Here is a 24,158-nt window from a genome sequence, read left to right on the forward strand (position 1 = left end):
TATACTCCTACTATAATACACTAAATCTGAGATGTGGGAGGGTGCATCAATACACACCCTTACTATAGTATACTAATTCTGAGATGTGGGAGGGAACACTCATACACAATCCTACTATAATATACTAATTCTGAGATGAGGGAGGGTACACTCCTACACACTCCTACTATAGTATACTAATTCTGAGATGTGGCAGGGTACACACTTACACACTCCCACTATAGTACACTAATTCTGAGATGTGGGAGGGTGCACCAATACACACTCATACTATAGTATAATAATTCTGAGATGTGGAGGGGGTGCTCTACTACACAGTCCAACTATAGTATAATAATTCTGAGATATGGGAGGATGCACTCCTAAGCACTCCTACTACAGTATACTAATTCTGAGTTGTGAGAGGGTGCACTCCTACACAGTTCAACTATAGTATACTATTTCAGAAATTTGGGAGGATGCACTCCTACACACTCCTACTATACTATATTAATTTTGAGTTGTGGGAGGTTGCACCCCTATACAGTCCAAATATTGTATACTAATTCTGATATGTGGGAGGGTGCACCAATACATATTCATGCTATAGTATACTAATTCTGAGATGTGGGAGGGTGCTCTACTACACAGTCCAACTATAGTATAATAATTCTGAGATATGGGAGGATGCACTCCTAAGCACTCCTACTATAGTATACTAATCCTGAGTTGCGGGAGGGTGCACTCCTACACAGTCCAGCTAACGTATACTAATTCTGAGGTGTGGGAGGGGGCCCTCCTAAGAACTCCTACTATATTATAAAATTCTCAGATGTGGGAAGGTACACCCCTACTATAGTACACTAAATCTGAGATGTAGGAGGGTGCATCACTACACACTCTTACTATAGTATACTCACTCATGCACAGTCCAACTATAGTATACTAATTCTGAGATGTGCGAGTGCACCCACCTGCACACTTCTACTACAATATATTAATTCTGAGATGTTGTAGGGCATATTCCTAAGCACTTCAACTATAGTATACTAATTCTGAGATGTAGGAGGGTGCACCGCTATGCACTTCTACTATAGTATAGCAATTCTGAGTTGTTGGATGGTGCACTCGTATACAGTCCCACTATAGTATAAAAATTCTGAGATATGGGATGGTCCACTCCTACACACTTCACTATAGTATATTAATTCTCAGATGTGGGAGGGTGCACTCCTAAACTGTCTTACTATAGTATACCAATTCAAAGATGTGGGAGGGTGAACTCCTATGCACTCCTATTTGTTTGTGTCTTTCGGCTTTTCCCGGTTAGGGGTCGCCACAGTGTAACTCCAGTCATCTAATGATTGGTAGTTGATTTTTACGTGCCGAGTTACCAGCCCTGACGCACAACCTTCAACGAAGGTACGCCCATTCACACATGTTTCCACGCAGAAGACGCTCTAGCTGAGAATTGAACCGGACAGCGTCTTACTGTGAGGCGACAACGCTACCATACTAATTCTAAGTTGTGGGAGGCTGCACTCCTAATCACTCCTGCTTTAGCTTACTAATTCTGAGATGTGGGAGGACGCACTCCTAAGCACTCCTACTATAGTATACTAATTCTGAGTTGTGGGAGGGTGCACTCCTACACAGTCCAACTATAGTATACTAATTCTGAGATGTGGGAGTGAGCACTCCTAAGCACTCCCACTATAGTATACTAATTCTGAGTTGTGGGAGGGTGTACTCCTACACAGTCAAACTACAGTATACTATATCTCAGATGTGAGAGGGTGCATTACTACACACGCTTGCTATAGTAGACTATTTCTGAGACGTGGGCTGGCACACTCCTACAAACTTCTATTATAGTATATTAATTCTCAAATGTGGGAGGGTGGACTCCTCAACCCTCCTACTATAGTATACCAATTCTGAAATGTGAGAGGGTGCACCCCCAATGCACTTCTACTATAGTATAATAATTCTGAGTTGTGGAAGGGTGCACTCCTACATAGTCAAACTATAGTATACTAAAACTCAGACGTAGGAGGGTGCACTTTTAAGCACTCCTACTATACTATACTAATTCTGAGTTGTGGGAGGGTGCACTCCTACATAGTCCAACTGTAGTATACTAATTCAGAGAAGTGGCAGGGTGCACTCCTAAGCACTCCTACTATAGTATACTAATTCTGAGATGTGGGAGGGTGCAATCCTAAACAGTCCTACTACAGTATACTAATTCTGAGATGCGGGAGGGTGCAGTACTACACACTCTTACAATAATATACTAATTCTGAGATATGGGAGGGCACACTCCTACACACTTATACTATAGTATATTAATTCTCAGACGTGGGAAGATGCACTCCTAAACACTCTTACTATAGTATACCAATTCTGAGATATGGGAGGGTGCACTCCTATGCACACCTACTATAGTATACTAATTCTCAGATGTGGGAGGGTGCATTCCTAATCACTCCTTCTGTAGTATACTAATTGTGAGATGTGGGAGGGTGCACTACTACACACTTTTACTACAGTATACTAATTCTGAGATGTGGGAGGGTGCAGTCCGACACAGTCCAACTATAGTATACTTACTGTGAGATGTCACAGGGTGCACTCCTAAGCACTCCTGCTATAGTATACTTATTCTGAGTTGTGGGAGGGGGCACTCCTACACAGTCCAACTATAGCATACTAATTCTGAAATGTGGGAGGGCGCACTCCTAAGTACTCCTACTATAGTATACTAATTCTGAGTTGTGGGAGGGTGCACTCCCACACAGTCTAACTATAGTATACTAATTCTGGGATGTGGGAGTGAGCACTCCTAAGCACTCCTACTATAGTATACTAATTCTGAGTTGTGGGAGGGTGTACTCCTACACATTCAAACTACAGTATACTATATCCGAGATGTGGGAGGGTGCATTACTACACACGCTTGCTATAGTAGACTATTTCTGAGACATGGGCTGGCACACTCCTATAAACTTCTATTATAGTATACATATAGTATTTATAGTATATATAGTTAAGTATACTAAAACTGAGATGTGGGAGGGTGCACTTTTAAGCACTCCTACTATACTATACTAATTCTGAGTTGTGGGAGGGTGCACTCCTACACAGTCCAACTGTAGTATACTAATTCTGAGAAGTGGCAGGGTGCACTTCTAAGCACTCCAACTATAGTATACTAATTCTGAAATGTGGGAGGGTGCAATCCTAAACAGTTCTACTACAGTATACTAATTCTGAGATGCGGGATGGTGCAATCCTAAACAGTCCTACTACAGTATACTAATTCTGAGATGCAGGAGGGTGCAGTACTACACACTCTTGCTATAGTATACTAATTCGGAGATGTGGGAGGGTGCACTACTACACACTCTTACAATAATATACTAATTCTGAGATATGGGAGGGCACACTCCTACACACTTATACTATAGTATATTAATTCTCAGACGTGGGAGGATGCACTCCTAAACACTCTTACTATAGTATACCAATTTTGAGATATGGGAGGGTGCACTCCTACACACACCTACTATAGTATACTAATTCTCAGATGTGGGAGGGTGCATTCCTAATCACTCCTACTGTAGTATACTAATTGTGAGGTGTGGGAGGGTGCACTACTATACACTTTTACTACAGTATACTAATTCTGAGATGTGGGAGGGTGGACTCCTAAACACTTCTACTATAGTATATTAATTCTGAAATATGGGAGGGCACACTCCTAAGCACTCCTATTATAGTATACTAATTCTGAGATGTCGGAGTGTGCACTCCTATATACTTCTATAGTTTCTTAATTCTGAGATGTGGAAGGGCGCACTCCTAAGCATTCCTATTTCAGTATACTAATTCTGAGATATGGGAGGGCACAATCCTACACACTTCTACTACAGTATACTAATTCTGAGATGTGGAAGGGCATACTCCTAAACACTTCTACTCCAGTTTCTTAATTCTGAGATGTGGGAGGGCGCACTCCTAAGCATTCTTGTTTCAGTATACTAATTCTGAGATGTGGGAGGGCAAATTCCTACACACTCCTACTATAGTACACTAATTCTGAGATATGGGAGGGTACACCAATACACACTCTTACTATAGTATACTAATTCGGAGAAGTGGGAGGGTGCTCTCCTAAGCACTCCTACTACAGTATACTAATTCTGAGATGTGAGAAGGAGCACTCCTACACACTCCTACTATAGTATACTAATTCTGAGATATGGGAGGGTGCTCTAATACACAGTCCAACTATAGTATACTAATTCTGAGATATGGGAGGACACAATCCTAAACACTCCTACTACAGTATACTAATTCTGAGTTGTGAGAGGGTACACTCCTACATAGTCCAACTATAGTATACTAATTCTGAGATGTGGAAGGGCACACTGCTACACACTCCTTCTATAGTATACTAATTCTGAGATGAGGGAGGGTACACTCCTACACTGTCCTACTACAGTATACTAATTCTGAGTTGTGGGAGGGTGCACTCCTATACAGTCTAACTATAAAATACTAATTCTGAGATGTGGGCGGGCACACTCCTACTATAGTATACTAATTCTGAGTTCCGGTTAGCACTCCTACACAGTCCAGCTATAGTATACTAATTCTGAGATGTGGAAGGGGGTACTCCTAAGCACACCAACTACAGTATACTAATTCTCAGATGTGGGAGGGTGCATCAATAAACACTCTTACTATAGTATACTAATTCTATGATGTGGGAGGGCGCACTCATACACAGTCCTACTATAGTATACCAATTCTGAGATGTTGCAGGGCATATTCCTAAGCACTTCAACTATAGCATATTAATTCTCAGATGTAGGAGGGTGCACTCCTATGCACTACTACTATAGTATACTAATTTTGAGTTGTTGGAGGGTGCACTCCTGTACAGTCCAACTATAGTATAAAAGTTCTGAGATTTGGATGGGTGCACTCCTACACAGTCCAACTAAACTATACTAATTCTGAGATCTGGGAGGGTACTCTACTACACACTCTTACTACAGTATACTAATTATGAGATGTGGGATGGCACACTCCTACACACTTCTGCTATAGTATATTAATTCTCAGATGTGGGAGGGTGCACTCCAGCACACTTCTACTATAGTATATTAATTCTGAGATGTGGCAGGGCATACTACTAAGCACTTCTACTATAGGGTACTAATTCTGAGATGTAGGAGGGTGCACTCCTCCATACTCCTAATGTAGTATACTAATTTTTAGGTGTGGGAGAGTCCATTCCCACCCAGTCCAACTACATTATACTAACTCTGAGATGTGGGAGAGCACAATCCTACACACTCCTACTATACTATACTAATTCAGAGATGAGGGAGGATACACTTCTACATAGTCCAACTGCAGCATACTAATTCTGAGATGTGGGAGGGCACACTCCTAAGCACTCCTACTATAGTATACTAATTCTAGGTTGTGGGAGGTTGCACTCCTACAAAGTCCAACTATACTATACTAATTCTGAGATGCGGGAAGGTGCACTCCTAAGCACTCGTACTATATTATACTAATTCTGAGATGTGGGGGCCACACTCCTACACACTCCTACTACAGTATACTAATTCTGAGTTATGGGAGGGTGCACTCCCATACAGTCCAACTATAGTACACTAATTCTGAGATGAGGGAGGACACACTCCTAAGCACTTTTACTATAGTATACTAATTCTGAGTTATGGGACGGTGCGGGTTCCGGCGTGTAGATCGCGAGACAAATGCCCGCGAGCTACATCGCCGAAACCAGAAGGCCGCAGCACCGCTAAACCGTAGAGCGGTGCTGCCGAACAGTAACGCTGGCGGAAAGATGCGGCGGTGTGAAAACAGCCAAAAGCAGGCGGGCCCCTAAGGCAAACACACGCAGCCCGTCAACACACAGCGTGCACACGGCCGGCAAACACACGCGGATCGGCGCGAAACACAGCACAACGGTAGTGCTCCAAAACAGTTGCATAAACACTCATACACCCAAAACAGTTGCATAAGCACTCATACACCCAAAACAGTTGCATAAACACTCATACACCCAAAACAGTTGCATAAACACTCATACACCCAAAACAGTTGCATAAGCACTCATACATCCAAAACAGTAGCAGAAGCAGTCATAACACCAAAACAGTTGCATAAGCACTCATACACCCAAAACAGTTGCAGAAGCAGTCATAACACCAAAACAGTTGCATAAGCACTCATACACCCAAAACAGTTGCAGAAGCAGTCATAAAACCATTACTTACCCTCACAGCCCCAGTTGTCCACGCATAACACAGCAAACAGTCCCGAGAAGCAGGAAGTAAAGTCCCCAGCACGTAGAGCAATGCACAGCACACTTTACCCGAAATGCTGCATAGAAAAGCAGGTCATGTGTCAGGTAAACCCTTAAGGTACAGACAAAGCAGTGTCAGGGTCAATAGAACACACACACTATAACCTGTCTGTGTACTAGTAGTAAGCATGTCACAGCAGGGTGTCTGTAGTATAGGACAAACCCAGATAACAGGCATGCCTGCAACAAACAGTACCTACCCTGCTAGAGCCCCAGAGTGCAGTTGTAGGTGTGAACATGCTAACCTGGTAAAGCATGACACACTAACCCAGTAGGGATATAGTAGCTGTAACCATCCCGACTCCACAGTAAGACATGCAGCTTCTGCTGAACCGTCACGTTGTCCCTGTTACAGGAGTATAGACAAGTACCCAGCCCCATGTAGGAAGACAAGGGTGCAAGACAGAGGTACCTCCTAAGTAACATCTGCCACTCAAGCAGACACCAAGCCCTAAACCGTGATTGGCTGGCAGCAACAACAGGGAGTTAAAGGGGCTGGCACAGTACACACAGAACCTGTGCTCAATCAGGCATCGTGGACTCTAAACAGAGTACAAGCATACGGCAACCCCAGGGATGTGTTAACTGCAGACAATGCAACCATAGGGAGAGACAGTCAGAGGCGGTTGGAGTGCACGAAGCTGTACAGGGCCATTGAGACAGACAGAATTACTACACGGTATAAGACAAGGAGGTGTGAACCGGTGGCCTACTGTCTGGAAGGGACTGTGTCCAGGTTCAGTAGTATATCCCATACCAAGCTCCACGGCTGTGATGGATTCTGAGAGACCATCTACAAGTGCTGCAACCATGCTGGAATGTATGTATCTGTATAGCCCTGGTCTGATTGGCAACAGATACAGCACAGTGCCCAGCCAACGTGGCAAACCCATGCTGGTGTTGGAGGGTACCTCTACCATTTGGAACGTGAGACACCACCAAAGCGGTACTGGGCATGTAGTGAGCGGAGAGCGAAGGCATGCAGAGGGCGTGCCATCACTGTTCGGCAGGAAGAGGGTGAGGAATTGCTGAAATCACTGCCACACCAGCACGGCCCAGATGCAACAATGGCACAAGTGGCTACATTGCGAGCAGAACTGCGGCAGAGGGCAGTAACTGGTAATGAATTGCCAAGCTTGGTAATGCAGGTGTGCTAGGCACAGCAGATGACAATGTACTGCAGGAGATGCCTTGTCGCGCGACCCTTCGTGAGAAGCATCACCAGATGGCAGCAGGCACGGGCATCCATGGCTACACCTCCAGCAACCCTTGCAGATATTGATGCCAGCCAGTATCCACTCCGTAGTGGCAGCTTCATACTGAGAAGGTCGGATATGGATGGTACCGCTTTGGTAGTACTTACTACAACACAGAACCTGACTGACCTGTGCAGGTCCGACTTTGTTCTTGGTGATGGCACCTTTCCCACGGGCGATATCTGTCGCCAGCTATATACATTACATGGCTGTATTGGCACCACCACCTCAATGAGGTCGTACCCTGGTGTACTGTCTCATGACACGAGTGGTCTGCATACACTTTGTGGGAGGTGCTGAGGGGTATGGCATCTGACCAGGGATGCACTTTGTCACGCAGTATATCATGACTGACTTTGAGAAGGCAGCAATCGTGCCAGGAAGGCATTCCTAGGAGTATTCTGAAGGGATGCCTATTCCATTTTGCACAGATCATCTGGCGACAGATCCAACATCACCACCTTAGCCCTCTATGGCACGGACACTGCTTTCTCCATTGCCATTCGCAAGCTGATAGCGTTGGCATTCCTACCTTTGGATGATGTTGTCCCTGCATTTCTGGACATTGTGTCTTCCTTACCAGAATGTGCCCAGCCGATTGGTGTATTTCTAGACCATCATTATGTCCGAGGCCGACCATAGTATGCATCCGCTGTTCAGTACGAACACGAATGCCATCGTCATACCCTCTGCGGTTCTGGAATGTGTCCGATGTCTCTGAGATGGACTTCCCGTACTAACAACCAGGTGGGCGTGGCATCGTCGGCTTAAGGTATTACTGGGTCGCCCTACTGTACAGCTAGCTGAGCTTTTGTGTGTTCTGCAGCAGGAGCAGCACCTGGCGGATACCGGCGTGAATCTCTTCTGCGGGGATGCCTGTAACACCGCGTAAGAAGGCTATTGTAGTAAGGGCGTCGCCTAAAGCACATCTTACAACATAAGTGTGACTACACTAATGTGCAGGATTTCCTCCGTGCTGTGGCACATTTCTACAAATTATGATGCTGTCTGGGTTTCGTATGCAAGCACAACACACATCACATTGCATATGCAATTAATAAAGGCTTTGCCCATAGCACGGTTCCATGGTACCACTTTCATGCCCACGTGGCATGCTATCCCAGCAGGATTTTCCAGTAACACTTTCACATGGTGGCTTTTAAGGGGGTGCACAGTGTATCACTGTGGTGGTTTGTATCTGCCACCTGTGGTTAGGGTGTAGGGGTTCCCTCAATTTTGACAGGGAATTGTCCACAGTCCTTTGTCAATGCAGTTAAAATGTCATCCTGCCATGTGTCCACATCCAGCTGTCTCACAGGTGGGTGTCGCACTGCCTAGGTGCCTGGACCCGACGGTGCACTCCTACAGAGTCCAACTATTGTACACTAATTCTGAGATGAGGGCAGGCACACTCCTAAACACTCCTAATTTGTATACTAATTCCGAGATGTGGGAGGGTACTCCGCTAAACACTCTTACTACAGTATACTAATTTTTAGATGTGGGATGGAGCACTCTTACACACGTCCATTATAGTATTTTAATTCTCAGATGTGGGAGAGCGCACTCCTAAACAGTCCTGCTATAGTATACCAATTCTGAGAAGTGGGAGGGTGCACTCCTATGCGTTACTACTTTAGTATACTAATTCTGAGATGTGGGAGGGTGCACTCCTACATATCTCTACTATAGTATATTAATGCTGAGATGTGGCAGGGCATTATCCTAAGCACGTCTACTAAAGTATACTTGTTCTGAGATATATGTGGGTGCATTCCTATGTACTCTTACTATATTATACTAATTCTGAGTCGTGGAAGGGTGGACTCCTACACAGTCCAACTACAGTATACTAATTCTGAGATGTGGGAGGGTGGACTCCTACACAGTCCAACTACAGTATACTAATTCTGAGATGTGGGAGGGCACACTCCTACACACTCCTACCTATAGTATACTAATTCTGAGATGTGGGAGGGTGCACTCCTAATATTGTATACTAATTCTGAGTTATGGGAGGGTGCACTCCTATACAGTCCAACTATAGTATACTAATTCTGAGATGAGGGATGGAGCACTCCTAAGCACTCCTACTATAGTATACTAATTCTGAGATGTGGGAGGGTGCACTACTAAGCACTCATACTATAGCATACTAATACTGAGTTGTGGGGGGTGTTCTCCTACACAGTCCAACTACAGCATACTAATTCTGAGATGTCGGAGGGTGCACAGTAGAAACTCTTGCTAAAGTATACTAATTCTGAGATGTGGAAGGGTGCACTACCACACACTCTTGCTATAGTATACTAATTCTGAAATGTGGGAGGGTGCACTACTACACACTCTTACTATGGTATACTAATTCTGAGATGTAGGAGGGCACACTCCTGCACACAGCTACCATAGTATATAAATTCTTAGATGTGGGAGGGCACACTCCTAAACACTCCTACTATGGTATACTAATTCTGAATTGTGGGGGGTGCATTCCTAATCACTCCTACTGTAGTGTACTACAGTCCAACTATAGTATACTAATTCTGAGATGTGAGAGTGCGCACTCCTATACAGTCCAACGATAGTATACTAATTCTGAGATGTGGGAGGGCACACTCCTATACAATCCAACTATAGTATACTAATTATGTGATGTGGGAGGGCGCACTCCTAAACACTCCTACTGTATTATACTAATTCTCAAATATGGGAGGGTGCACTCCTTCACACTCTTAGTATAGTAGACTATTTCTAAGATGTTGCAGGGTGCACCACCGCATACTCTTACTATAGTATACTAATTCTGAGATGTGGAGGGCACACTCCTGCATTCTTCTACTATAGTATATTAATTCTCAGATGTGGGAGGGAGCATTTCTAAACAAACCTATTATACTATACCAATTCTGAGATGTTGGAGTGTGCACTCCTACTATCGTACAGTAATTCTGAGTTTTGGGAGGGTGCACTCCTAATCACTCCTACTATAGCATACTAATTCTGAGATGTGGGAAGGCACACTCCGACACACTCTTCCTATAGTATACCAATTCTGAGATGTGTGAGGATACACTCCTACACACTCCTACTATAGTATACTAATTCTGAGATGTGGGAGGGTGCACTCCTATACACTCCTACTATAGTATACTAATTCTGGCATCACTATAGCTCAGTATCGAGGAAATATTCTCAGGTATTGTAATGTCAGACATTCTCCATTGTTGGAGTTTTGGTGTGTTACTATTCTAACAATCACATTTATCCTGTATGGAATTTAAACATGATCTCCTTTGGCAGATGAATGCCAAAGGGTGCAGCTGTCCTTGGTGCAAGCTGTTAGTGGTTACAATTGGCAATTGTCAATAGGACTAAGATATCAGTATTCAATTAAAGGCCACGGGTGATATCATGCCTTCTTAAATGAATGAATTTAGTAGTTGTAACAAAGCTTATGCAAGCAACTTATTTCATTACCAATCAATATCCTGGCAGTTCAGAGTCAGTTTTTTGGTCTTCAGCATCAAGAAGGGTATGTCATTCGTGTTCTGGCTTTCAGGTTCAGGCTAAGGAGATACTATTCTGGGGGTTGGCAGGGCTTCCAGATGACCCAGCTATGGTTCTTCCATTTGCTACAAACTTCTGATTATGATGATTATTATTACTATTATAATAAACATTTGATCTTCCTGTTTATGGCATAAGTTATCTGCTTCACCACAGAAAACCAAGTAGTAGTGGTCCACTTTCCCTGTCCAGTCCACCACTGGTACAATCCTAGCCCCTGGGGAGAGTATGGGTACACTAACAAAAAATGGTTCAGTTGAACAGCTGATGGTTAGCCTGGGGCATACAAATGAGAGAAAAAAGGAGTGAAAAACAAGTAGCAGACAAAAAGAAAATGTGGTTACATATGTTGAGGCTTAGTGAGGAAAAAGTATTTGATTAGACATTGTTTGAATCTACATATTTCATAAATATTTACATAGTAATGATTTTACCATACGTACAGATTGCAAGTTATTAATTATTTTGTTTAATGAAAGTATATCTGTCTAAACATGGGTTCATCAAGAGTACGCCACAGAGTGTGCCACTTGAAAGTGTTCAGTGCTTCTGACAGTGAGTGAGCATAAATTGCCTGTAGACACAAAAAATGTCATTTTAATGCAATCATATTGAATAGGTAACTCCATCCAGGAATGCCTACAAGCCTAGAAAGCATGTATTAGCTACTGACATAAGACATCAAGGACAAGGTGTTACTGCATCCTGACTAATATGTAATTTTGTCACAAGTTCATGACTAAATATTAAGAGGCTAACCAACGGGTACAGATCCAATGTTTATGGCTTTCTATTCAGGAAGTCTACATTTAGCTACCTTTGCTGGCTATGCATTTTAAGAATATAGGGTCAGAGTTCCTTCACAAGCTTATTCTATACTAGTGAAAGTGTGGGGTTACAATCTTGGGATATGCAGAATGAAAGACTTAGCCAGATCATAATTAAGGTGAACTGGAATGGAGCTGATGTAGTAGAGGAAAAGATGCATGGTGGATGTCAAGCAGCCAGTATATCACCACCAAATGTTCATGTACCTCATAGGAAAATCTTAAAATTTCAAACTACAGCAGCTATATCTCCTATTAATTCATCTGGTTCTAAAGCAACCATTGAAAAACTAATTAAAAATTACATATGTGTATTTCAGAAATGCCAGTTTCTAATAATGTTCCACTAGTAAGCAATTCAAATATTTTATAAGCAAAAATTAAATTTATGATGCAACTTCTGCTTTACATGCTTTATTTACTGACTTAGCATAGAGGGTTATAGATGCCGCAAAGCCTAAATGTGAAAAATGAAAAGGGAAATAATGGAAATAAAATGGCTCAGGCTCTTGACCCGCTTCTGATTAGAATTTGTTTTTGTTTTTCTTCAGAAATGCTTATATCACAAAGGTTGAAATCCAAATCTGAAATTCTTCTAGTAGATTTGAAAGCAAAAGAAGATGTTTGAAACAAATACTGAAACATTTTGCACTTGATATAGCGGTCTATATGCAGAACTACAGTTATGGTCCTAAATGGAGACCTGAAGTGTATGAGAGTTGTTTTGTACATGTCTTATATGGTGGTCATCAAGCATAATGTTTTGTCTAAGAGAAAGCATGTAAACCAAATAAGAACCAGATTCAGAGAGAAAAAACAAGTGTGTCAAACAGAAAAAGAGATAGAGAGTTCATTAAGCAGTCATCTGTTTTGTTTTTGTTTTTTTTTTTGCTTTTTGCTAGAGACGGCTGACGTACCTGTGAAACATGCAGTAGAGGAATTGTTATTCATTGTTGTTCAACTATATTTTCAGATTTCATGTTATCACCCCCACCTAGACAGTCTATACATAAATGCCATGCCCCTAATCATTTATTGCACTATACTAGATAGTAATAAAACATTATTTTGGATGGACCAAATCATATACTCTGACGCCACTGAAGCTCTAACAGATTGCTCAGACCTTACTTTAGTAGAAGAATAACATTGCACTTAGTACATTTCTATGACACATCAGTAATACATGCAAAGTTCTTAAAGTTCCCATCTTTCATTGTTTAAACTATTGAAAATCAAATATTCCATTCTAAAACTATAGCTATCAAAGCTTAAGAAGGAAGAACTGGAGGGAATGTACAATATCCTGTATCTGTTTATATATCTTTATGGAACTATATCTATATATTTAGGTTGTATTATTTTCTCACAGTAAGTAAATGTGCTTTTGAGCTGTAACATGATACAGTTGATTTTGGATTGTGCTCAGTTTTATTTTTGCATGATTCGTGCAAGTTTATGAACAGCAAATTGTTGTAAATTTCTGTCGTGGACATAACATGGTATGAAGCACAGCTTATATTTAGTTATCAGAGGAAGACTGCCAGCTGCGAGGTATTTTGGTATTCATTAGCTGTGTTTGTGACTAATATGATCAGTGACCAAGCAAGAACTCTGTTAACAATGCTGAAAGTGCCGATGGCAAAAATGAAAACTGCAAGTAAATCCTTCGGTAAACCACCACGGCTCAATTATTAAAAGCAAAAACTTTAATCAATATATAAAACACCTTAAACGGGTAAAAACCAGCAGGAACAACACTATTCAGGTCCGATAAGTGCTTTAGGCAGTGTTAGCCTTCATCAGATCATGTTACATTTCCTGCTTCTAATCTTACTCAAAACTCAGAGTAACCAATTATAGTCTCATAACAAGGCCGCATCCCTTGTTTTAACCAATGAGATGATATCCAATCACAGTCATTTTAGATGTCAAGCCCATTTGTTAGAACAAATCATCAGCCTTCTTAAGTATAGGTTTCAATGGGACCACATTATTCAGTCCTGCAGAGCAGTGCGCTCTCATGTTAACTATCCAATTTATCTCACGGATCTCCGTTCTATTCTTCACATCCCCGTCTCTTAAAGATTGTTGAATGCATTCAGTAGCTTTAAACTTGAAACTGTGTGTAGGGTTACAATTAGTGTGTATGGCAAGAGCACTATTCATATCAGTGTTTCTGATATCTCTTAAATGGGGCAAAACCCAGTCTTTAAACTGTTGATCGGTTTTACCTCTGTAAAAAGCTTTGCATAGGCAGCAGGACACTAAATAGACCAGATGTTTGCTGTGCAGTTGGCAAAAACTTTAAAAATATATTTCCTACTGGTAATGGGAGGGATAAACATATTGCTACTGTCAGTGGAGGCACAGGCTTTGCACCTATTACATCTAAAGGTACTTTTCCTATTTGAGATAAACTGGCGATCAAAACCATCTTTATTGCATAATAGTCTTTTGATGTTCTTTTTATTTTTAAAAGAGAATCTAGGGGTTGCTCCTACAATGATCTTGATCTTCTCATCTGCTGTCAGAATGGGCCAGAATTTTTTAATAATATTAAGGACTTGTTTACAGTCTGTACTATATGTTAGATGACAATTAATTTGCTTCCTTTCTATCTTGGCAACATCATTCCTGGAGCATTGCACAACTCCTTGTGCACTAAAATAGGGACGTCCTCTTTGCCTTCTCATATCAGAAAAATTAGTTCTCACTTTGAGATCTGAATCGTTGTAGCCTCTTTCTTTCAGATTATGATATAACCTTTCATATTCTATATAAAAATCATCATCATTGGTGCAAAGCCCAGAAATTCTCACCGTTTGATTTTCCATGATGTTATTAAAAATATGACTAGGATGCATACTTTGACAATACAGATAGTGGTTCCTCCATGTATCCTTTCTGTGTAAACAGGTACTTAAACCAACCCCTTGTTGTAGAATCATTTTGATGTCTAGGAAGTCAATCATTTGTTTGTAATGAATAACTTTAAATTTCAGGAAATCAGTACTTCTGTTAAGATATTTGGTGAACAGAGCCAACTGACCCTCATCACCTTTCCATAAACTAAAAATATCATCTACAAAATGACCATAGTAGAGAAGATGTTGATACCAAGGATTAATATCCCTTAGTACTTTCTCTCTTTCCCAGTGAACTAGTATCATGTTGGAATAATTGCTAGCACAGGGGGTGCCCATGGCAACCCCCCCAGATCTGCAGGTAGAAGTCTTGACCATACGTAAAGACATTGTTTTCTAACACCAATTCCATTAAAGAACAGATGAGGTCTGTGCATAGGCCTGTTTGCTGCAAAAAGCAGTGAATAGCCTCTATACCAAACTGGTTAGGAATCACTGTGAATAGACTGTTAATATTCATGGTTAACAAAAGAATAGTATTCATCTTATCCAGGTTATTGGTTCTCATCCGTAGGTCAGTTAGGAAGCTGCCAATATCTTTGAGCACCGCCTGTGCTTGAGGTAGAACTTTTTTCAGTTTATTCTCTATATACATCGAAAGGGGTTCTGTAAGCCACCCCCTTCCTGCTATGATGGGATGTAGGGGTGGATCCAATTGATCCTTATTGATTTTGGGAAGTCCACTTATGCATGGTATGGTGGGATGCATTGTATCAAAGAAATCAAATAGATTTTGATTTAAATGCCTTTCCATTAGCATCTCATATAGATTGCTTTTGAAGTTATTAATCATTCTTTCTATGTCACATCTACCCACTTTCTTATAGGTGTGCTCATCTTCCAGCATTGAGTGCATCTTATTCCTATACCATTCCGAATCCATTACTACAATGCCCTCTCCCTTGTCAGCTGGTTTAATAACCAGATCTTTATTGGCTTTAAGTTGACTAAGGGCTTCTCGTTCCATCTGTGTCATATTGTAGAAGCTTCCTTTCCCATTTCTAGACTCCCTTAAATGTTCTATCTCAGCTTCACATAGATGTATGAATAGTTCTATAGTGGGATGCTTGACAGGTATAAAACTATTTGGTTTCTTGTAACATGTTGATGGTTGGTCATTCTTTCTTCCAAAAATAGATTTAACTGTCACATTTGTCCCAAACCACCTTATATCTTTTACAAATTCATTTAGATCAGAAGGTAGGGCAGGTATAAAATTCAGCCCTTTACCAAGCAAAGATATCTGTTCAGGTGTTAAGGTTACATGGGACAAATTCTCAACCATGTTTAGGTCATCCGCTTTCATAGCATAGATTTCTTCCGTTTCCTCTCCTGACTCTGCGTTCTTGGATTCTTGTGAAATTGTTGCTTGATGAAAACCGGTAGTGGCCAATTAAAAGATGCATGAGCAGCTCCTTCTTTGGGCCTGGTTCCTGATAATGAACGAGTGGTCATAGCAGGCTCCTGATTAAATAAAGCCTGTGAAGTACAACTAGAACCAGCTTGTCTTAGGTTCGTATCAGTTATTTCCATAGTAGGCCAATCTTTCCTTTTTTTTTGTTTTCCTAGTTCAGCTTTACCATTCAGACATTTATAGTAGAATCCATGGTCTCATCAGCGCTATCCTTTATTAGGCTCGGTTTCCTTCTAGTCATGGGTCTACGTTGCCCATTAGTTAGTACTTCTTCTTTGAGCCATTCAAAGATATGGCCTCTTCTGAAATCCAGAAAATCCCTAGCAAGTTTTATTTGTTTTTCTGTTGTTTGAGATTATTATCATAAATATTGAGATAAAATTGTAACATCTCCAATTTCTGTAAACAGGAATCTTCAAGGTGCATATTTTCAAGCTCTGTTTGTTTCATATAATATTGGCAGCTATCTTGTCCTCTTCTGGTTTGAAAAATTCAATTAATAAGTTCATATATTTATAGCTGGTTTCTAAGCTGATCGCTTACCACTTTGCAAGCAATTCAGGATAAGTATTGCCATAAGTAGGTAAACATTTTACCCTCATTCCCCGTGGTACAACTTTATGATAAATACAGGCCTCAAGAAGGAAGCGTTGCCACTGTAATCTTTTTAACCGGTAAGCAGCATTTTCCACTTCACGAAAAATGTTGTAAAAATCAATTCCATTTGTTTCACAAACATTTTTAACAGTCTCTTCATTGCTTAAATTCAGTTATGAGAGAGGATTGGAGAACTCACCTACAAAGTCAGACAAAGGAGAGCTCTCCATTTTATCTTTTTGAAACTGGTTATCTGCCACGTGCAGTGTAACAAGGAGACAAATACAAAACCAAGCAAGAACTCTGTTAACACTGCTGAAGGTGCCGATGGCAAAAAAAAAAACTGCAAGGAAGTCCTTCAGTAAACCACCATGGCTCAATTATTAAAAGCAAAAACCGTAATCAATACATAAAACTCCTTAAAAAGGGTAAAATCCAGCAGGAACAACAATATTCAGGTCCAATAAGCGCTTTCGGCTGTGTTAGCTTTCATCAGATCATGTTACATTTCCTGCTTCCAATCTTACTCAAAACTCAGAGTAACCAATTATAGGCTCATAACAAGGCCGCATCCCTTGTTTTAACCAATGAGATGATATCCAATCACAGTCATTTTAGATGTCAAGCCTCTTTGTTAGAACAAATCGTCAGCCTTTTGGCTTTAAGTATAGGTTTCAATGGGACCACATTATTCAGTCCTGGAGAGCAGTGCGCTCTCATGTTAACTATCCAATTTATCTCACGGATCTCTGTTCTATTCTTCACAGCCCCGTCTCTTAAAGATTGTTGAATGCATTCAGTAGCTTTAAACTTGAAACTGTGTGTAGGGTTACAATTAATGTGTATGGCAAGAGCCATGAAAATCATACACTGACATCACACATATATAGGAGCAATATTTAGAGAAAGTTATGTATGAGAAACAAGGTAGGACAAGAAATATGAGGAGGTGAGTACAAAATGAAATTTACTATCTACAATTTTGTACCTTTTTTTTTCAGGAAAACACACACGCATTTTTGCGGCACTCTTGGAATCACTATTTCTATACTTCTTCAGGCTTTTTTAGGTATTTAAAGTTAGTGCCAGCTTTCTTTTAATAAGCATACTCTTATACATAAAAAGTTTATCACACATCTTTGTTTTGAGTTGTGAAGGGCTCACAGACATTAATTATTTACACTTGCTGTTATAGTTCCCCACCCTTGCTCTACCTATTAGTTCTAGAAAGAGTATCCTAACTTAGAGCTTAGACTACAGCTATTTAATTCAGCCATGGGAAGGTTTCTCTGGTTTCTGCTTTTTTTTTCGAACAGTTAAGAAATTTCAATTTAACAAAAGCATTTTCCTTTCAGCAAACACATTGCTACACTTCATATCACACATGAAATCATTGTTTCTGCTTTGGAAGGCAATCACAAGTAGTAATGCCTTATACTGCAGCTGCTGTTTTTTCCAAAATTTAATGCCCTTTCAATACACATGCTATAGCTATATAGGGACTGTTCCTGAATTTACTGGTCTGAAAAAAATAGTAATTAAGATATTTTAGAAATAGCTTAACCACCTTTCTTTTAGAAAAGTAGTAGTAGAAGTTGCAACATACCTTCAAACACTCTGCCTTGGACTTTTAAAAGTAGCACAATGAGTACTCTTGTTACAAAACAACTAAATCACAGTTTCTTAAAATAAGAACAGACCCTATGCAGCAGCCTTTTCTACTAACTGCTTCCTGGTCCCACCCTCATTGTAAACAGTCATAGCTCACCAAAGGTGTATTCCAAACACACAGACTACAGCTATGAAAGGCTGCAAGGGACTCTTTTTTAGTCTCTTGTTTTTCTTGAACACCAGTTACAACTTTTCAAATCAGCACAAACCTCACTATCACAGACAGTCTTTTATTTATACTAAAGTTACAATCATTGTTTATGAGCTGAAACCAAATCAGTTCTTTATGCCATGTACAACCAATTTATGATTCTGTGAAAGAAAGTCAGTAACCTCAACCCTGTAATAGAAATATTGTGCCATACAGACTGCTGAGTAATTCTTTATCTTTTCATTTTCTGTGCAGGACAGACATAGGCAAGGAATACTCCATGTATCAGAAGCTTCTGGCAAACAGCCATGGGTTTAATTTACTTTAAGCAGCCTTTGAGATGTGTAGAGTACATTTCTGCTATACAGTGAGAGTCACCTAAAATATCATGACTCAGCCTCTCATTCTCTGTCTCATTAATTGACCCATTTCAAACGTTGAGTCTCCTGTTTCCAGAAATGGCTCACCTTAGCATTACCCCATCTTCGGTGATCTCACATTTTAAGTGATTGTAGGCTTTTCTGAAATGCTATTCAGACTCAGTTCAATTGTGCAGCTGTCTATCTCCTTGCTACTGCAACATTAAACTAAATGCACTTTGGTGTGCATTCCCAGGGGGACATGCTACATTACTAGTACAATGTAAGCTCTCTAAAGTCCCGCAATGTAGGGTCTTCATTCTCTTTTTATACAATAATTTGAGATCTGTAAGGCAGTCTCTGAAATGCTGAATGTGCCAGGGCTCTCAAGCAATTCTGCGAAATGAAGCATTTGAATACTTTTACTATTGGGGCATATATTCAGCATATTATGAGACATCTGTTGTTAGGGTTGTTTATCCATGTGACCTCTCTGTCTGCCTTTTAATTCAGTTCTCATCATCCTTTTACTGACTTTAAAGAAAGAAAAGGAAATTTGAAAAGGGGGGCATAAGTCAGGAATCCTTGTAAAGTTAAGATGTAGAGTATCTGATATGTTTTTAGTGCACTTTGTTTCAGAAGCTGATGTACTGCAAATAACTAAACATCTCTTTGACAGCCATGTCTTACTTTGTGATATTTTTACATTAATATACTAGTCTGTCACCAGATACCATGACAATGTAATCTCTGCCTCATGTTTATCCATAGTCTCTTTATTTTTTATCTCTCTTGTGCGCACTGCCCACTGCTAAGTATAAACAAAGAGGAATTGCATAAAGCACGTGAGAAAAAAAAACTAACCAACAGCTAACTCAGCAAAATCAAAATATCAAACCCTGTGGTATGTACCTGACATTTAGGTCTTAGAAAACTGTATTTGCTGAAAAGGTAAGCCCCCATGCCTTCACCATGTCAAGGTTATTCATCCATAATATTACTAATATTATATTCAAATTCTGTGACTATGAAACCACAAAGCAAATGCTTAGTTTGGCCAATATTTATTTTTGCCCCAGCACTGTGTAGCTTTGATATTGGAATATTTATGTAGAAAGGGCATGGAAGCCTCTACTCTGGGTACAGGGGTTGTACATTACTCACAATTTCATTATGACACTTACAGTGAGATCTAAGTTACTTAATATATTTATAAATATAGTATAAGACAATTTCAAACAGAATACAGGAATTAAACTATGACAGTAACACATCTTGACTGAAACCTATACAAATTGTTCTGCCAGAAACCACAAAAAGCTGTACTTTGAAAAATTAAGTTATGTATGATGAAGGAGTCATAACTGTTATATTTGTATAATGTTTCCTAGTAATCTCCATACGGAATGTCCAGTCGCAATGACAATCTCACTTTTGGACAGAGTAGGTGCAATATGGATGCAAGGCAATTGTTGTCTTTGTCGTATTTGACAGTTTTTAACAAATAAGTGTCTGTATATTCTATGTATACTATGACTTACAAGATTAATACAATAGTAGTTATTTCATTTGGGACCTGTAAGCCTGAAAAATGCAGCTATGCATTGTTAATGTCTTGATGTAACATTTAAGTTCATCATCAATATAGAGAACTCTATTAAAGTACAAAGCTGAATTGTATTAATCAAAGACCACCATGAAATTTACAAAAGATTCATAATAAACTTGTGCATGGGAATCATAAACATACAAACTTATTTGGCTTGAACACATGCAAAGTAGACATTACGGCTTCATTATCAGTACAGAGTTATCTTGTAAGGCATCACAGTAACTGGGTAATCAACAGCTGTAATATTATCCCACAGGTTGGAGAAGATGATCAAATCCCAGTCCTAATCTAAGCAGTGGGATATGGCTGCTGTGGTAATACTCTGTAACCTGGGTCATCTTGATCCTGAAGTTCAGTAAAAGGACCAGACATGCTACACTGTCCTCCAGGACTGTTTCTAGCTATAAAGTAAAACAACTTAAAACATAAAGCTTCTCCATGCTGTACAGTGATTCATATCATAATTAGCCCAGTCAAACACCAGGAGTATCTCCAAAACAGATCTACAGGGTTTAAGATTTCACCAAATTGCCTGATAAAAAGTTGCCCATTTCAATGTTCTCCTCCACATTTTGGTTAAAGGACTTCACACCTGATGAAACTCTCATCAAAATATCACTACTAGCCACTAAATGGCAATCCCAACTAGCGTATGCTTGTCTGCTGTCTCCTTTCCTTACATGTATATTGTTATAAACAGAGGGTCTGCCAGCCCAGATCGATAGAATTTTGTAAATAATTCTATGTAATTGTAAATATTAATATGATCCACAGGCTTGTCTGACAAATGTAAGAAAACTGTGTTATGTGCTGAACTTCAAAAATGTAACCACAGTGCACCCTGTTGGAGGAAAGCTGATAAATAAAGAATTTTACAACTGTGTGTGATCTCAAGCTCGGAGACAGGATGTCTGGGCCAGAAAATTCTTTCTATTGTCCTAAGACAGAAATAATTCCTAGGTTTCACATGTAAAGTGTATTTTATTGCTGTGGCTTCCTGGCAGGTGTAGATTACAAAGAAATGTTAAATTTTAAGTTCTGTGAGCCTGGAAACTTAAGCAGAAGTGTCAAGAATGATGTAATCTGAAATGACTCAGCAGTAATGTGTATTATCAATTTAAGGGCTATCTCAGAAAGTAAGAATGGCATTTTATATTTTGTTCTGAAGCTGACAACAACTCACCAGCACTTTGCCTTGTAAGTAGAATTTAAAACATAGTTTTTCTTAGAGACAGATAGGAATATAGCCAGATTAGTCTAGCTGTTTTCTATATTTATGTGAGACTATCCTACAATATTGTTTTAAAGTACTTTCCTGTGATCTGTGAACTCTCTGTTTTCACTGTGTTGAATCAATGAGTATTGCCTTGTGTATTTATTATTTATTATTAAATATTTTTAAACCTTTCAACTGTGGCTGTTTTGTGTAGAGATCATTTAAGCTCTTAGAGTACTTGCATGTGTTTGGTGACACTGAATAGGCCACTCCTAAATAGCCTTCAAGTCTTAGTCACACTTACCAATTGGATAATAATAACATTGCACAGTAGAATTGGACACTCTTTGGTAAGGGCCTTTATAGTAGCTGATAAGGGTGGTTGGTGGCAGTCGGTACTACCTTATAGTCTGGGCAGAAGGGGGCATAGCTGGAGAACCTGTGGCAGCCTGCCCAGGAGTGTCTGTGTATTTGTATATATAATTCATATCTCAAAGCGTGTGTGTGTGTGTGTGTGTGTGTGTGTGTGTGTGTGTGTGTGTGTGTGTGTGTGTGTGTGTGTGTGTGTGTGTGTGAGTTTGTGTGTGTGTGTGTGTGTGTGTGTGTGTGTGTGTGTGTGTGTGTGTGTGTGTGTGTGTGTGTGTGTGTGTGTGTGTGTGTGATCTACTTGGGCACGGACACGAAACAGTGGTTGGATAGAGAGGGTGCTGGAGGTTTTGGCTTGACCACTCAGCTGAGATCTGTACCCTATAGCTGTGCCAGTGAGGAGTCTTACTGGGGATCTGGAGAGAAAGGGAGAAACCAGCCCCAGACTGATTGTGATCTATGTGTGCTCTTAAGGGAAATTGTACTTTACTGTGTGTGTACTTGTTATCCTCACTGGTGTTAGTGGTGAAGATTGAGCCTCCTTGGTTACTGGACCAGTGCAAGGGCATCACATATATATCCATCTATCTATCTATCTATCTATCTATCTATCTATCTATCTATCTATCTATCTATCTATCTAACTGTATACCTATCTGTCTCTATATATGTGCATATCAGAAGTGCCCAAATAACACAAATATCAACAGCAAAATACCTAATGTTCAAAATATCGACAGTCAGAAATCTCTAAGCACAAAATGCTGACAGTCAAAAATACATTGAAGTTACACCAGGAAAGTGCACATACTCTTTCGTCATTGTTGTCTGACCTCAGAGATTTATGTAGGTAGTATTGTAGTATTGGGGGGTGCAGAGGGGGGCTTGCCCCCTGCAAAAACATTGAGATGGGATGTGTTTAGGCTTTGTCAATATTTTGTGTTCAAGTATTTTTGACTGTCAGTATTTTATGTTTTTGCATTTTTGACTGTCAATATTTTGAACATTAGGTATTTTTCTATTTTTTCTGTCAATATTTGTTATTCAGGCTATTGCCATATGCCTTTATACATGTTCTGTTAACTTTATATTCAAAATAAAGTGCAGGATGAAATATTTGTTAAAACTGCTTCCAAAATAATGCAGTAAGAGTATCTGACAGGTGCAAAGTACTGGGAAAGGACAAATATAAATTAAGGTAAAAATAGGGTTACCACCTGTCCTTCTTGTGAAGGACAGTCCCTCTTTAGGAAGTTGTGTCCTGCAAAATAAATAAATTAATTCATTAAAAAATGGCAAATGTCTGGAGATTTTATGACAAAAATACTGTATAAGTTTTCTCTGATATTTGCATAAAACAGTTATTTATAGGTTCATAGGTAGGTACTAGGCTATCGGCCCTGGGGCCTATACAAGCCCAGCCAAAAAGGTACCCTGGCTTTTGCCACCCAAGAAAATAGTTTTCCTGTGCCACTGTTGAGCAGAGCCACAGAAGTGATCCCCGAGGTGAATTTCCTATTTCCCATCCAATCATCAAGATTTTTCTTGAAGAGTGCTAATGAGGAGCTTTGTTTGATATAGATAGGTAGTTTATTCCAGAGTATGGGAAGTCTCTGGGACAGTAATCTATCCCTCCTGCATGTTCTGTTTATTGTGGTGACAAGGTTTAGGTTCCTAGAGCATGTAGCTCGGAGGGATTGGGATTTCCTTAAGTGGAGCATGTCCATCAGCTCTGGGTTTGACATAGCTTTGTATGTTAGGCAGAGATCACCTCTGAGTTGGCGATATGTGACAAAGTAAAGCTGGA

Source organism: Protopterus annectens, chromosome 7.part0 (genome assembly GCF_019279795.1).
Source record: "Protopterus annectens isolate FY-2018-M chromosome 7.part0, PAN1.0, whole genome shotgun sequence".
NCBI classification, from domain to species: Eukaryota; Metazoa; Chordata; order Ceratodontiformes; family Protopteridae; genus Protopterus; species Protopterus annectens.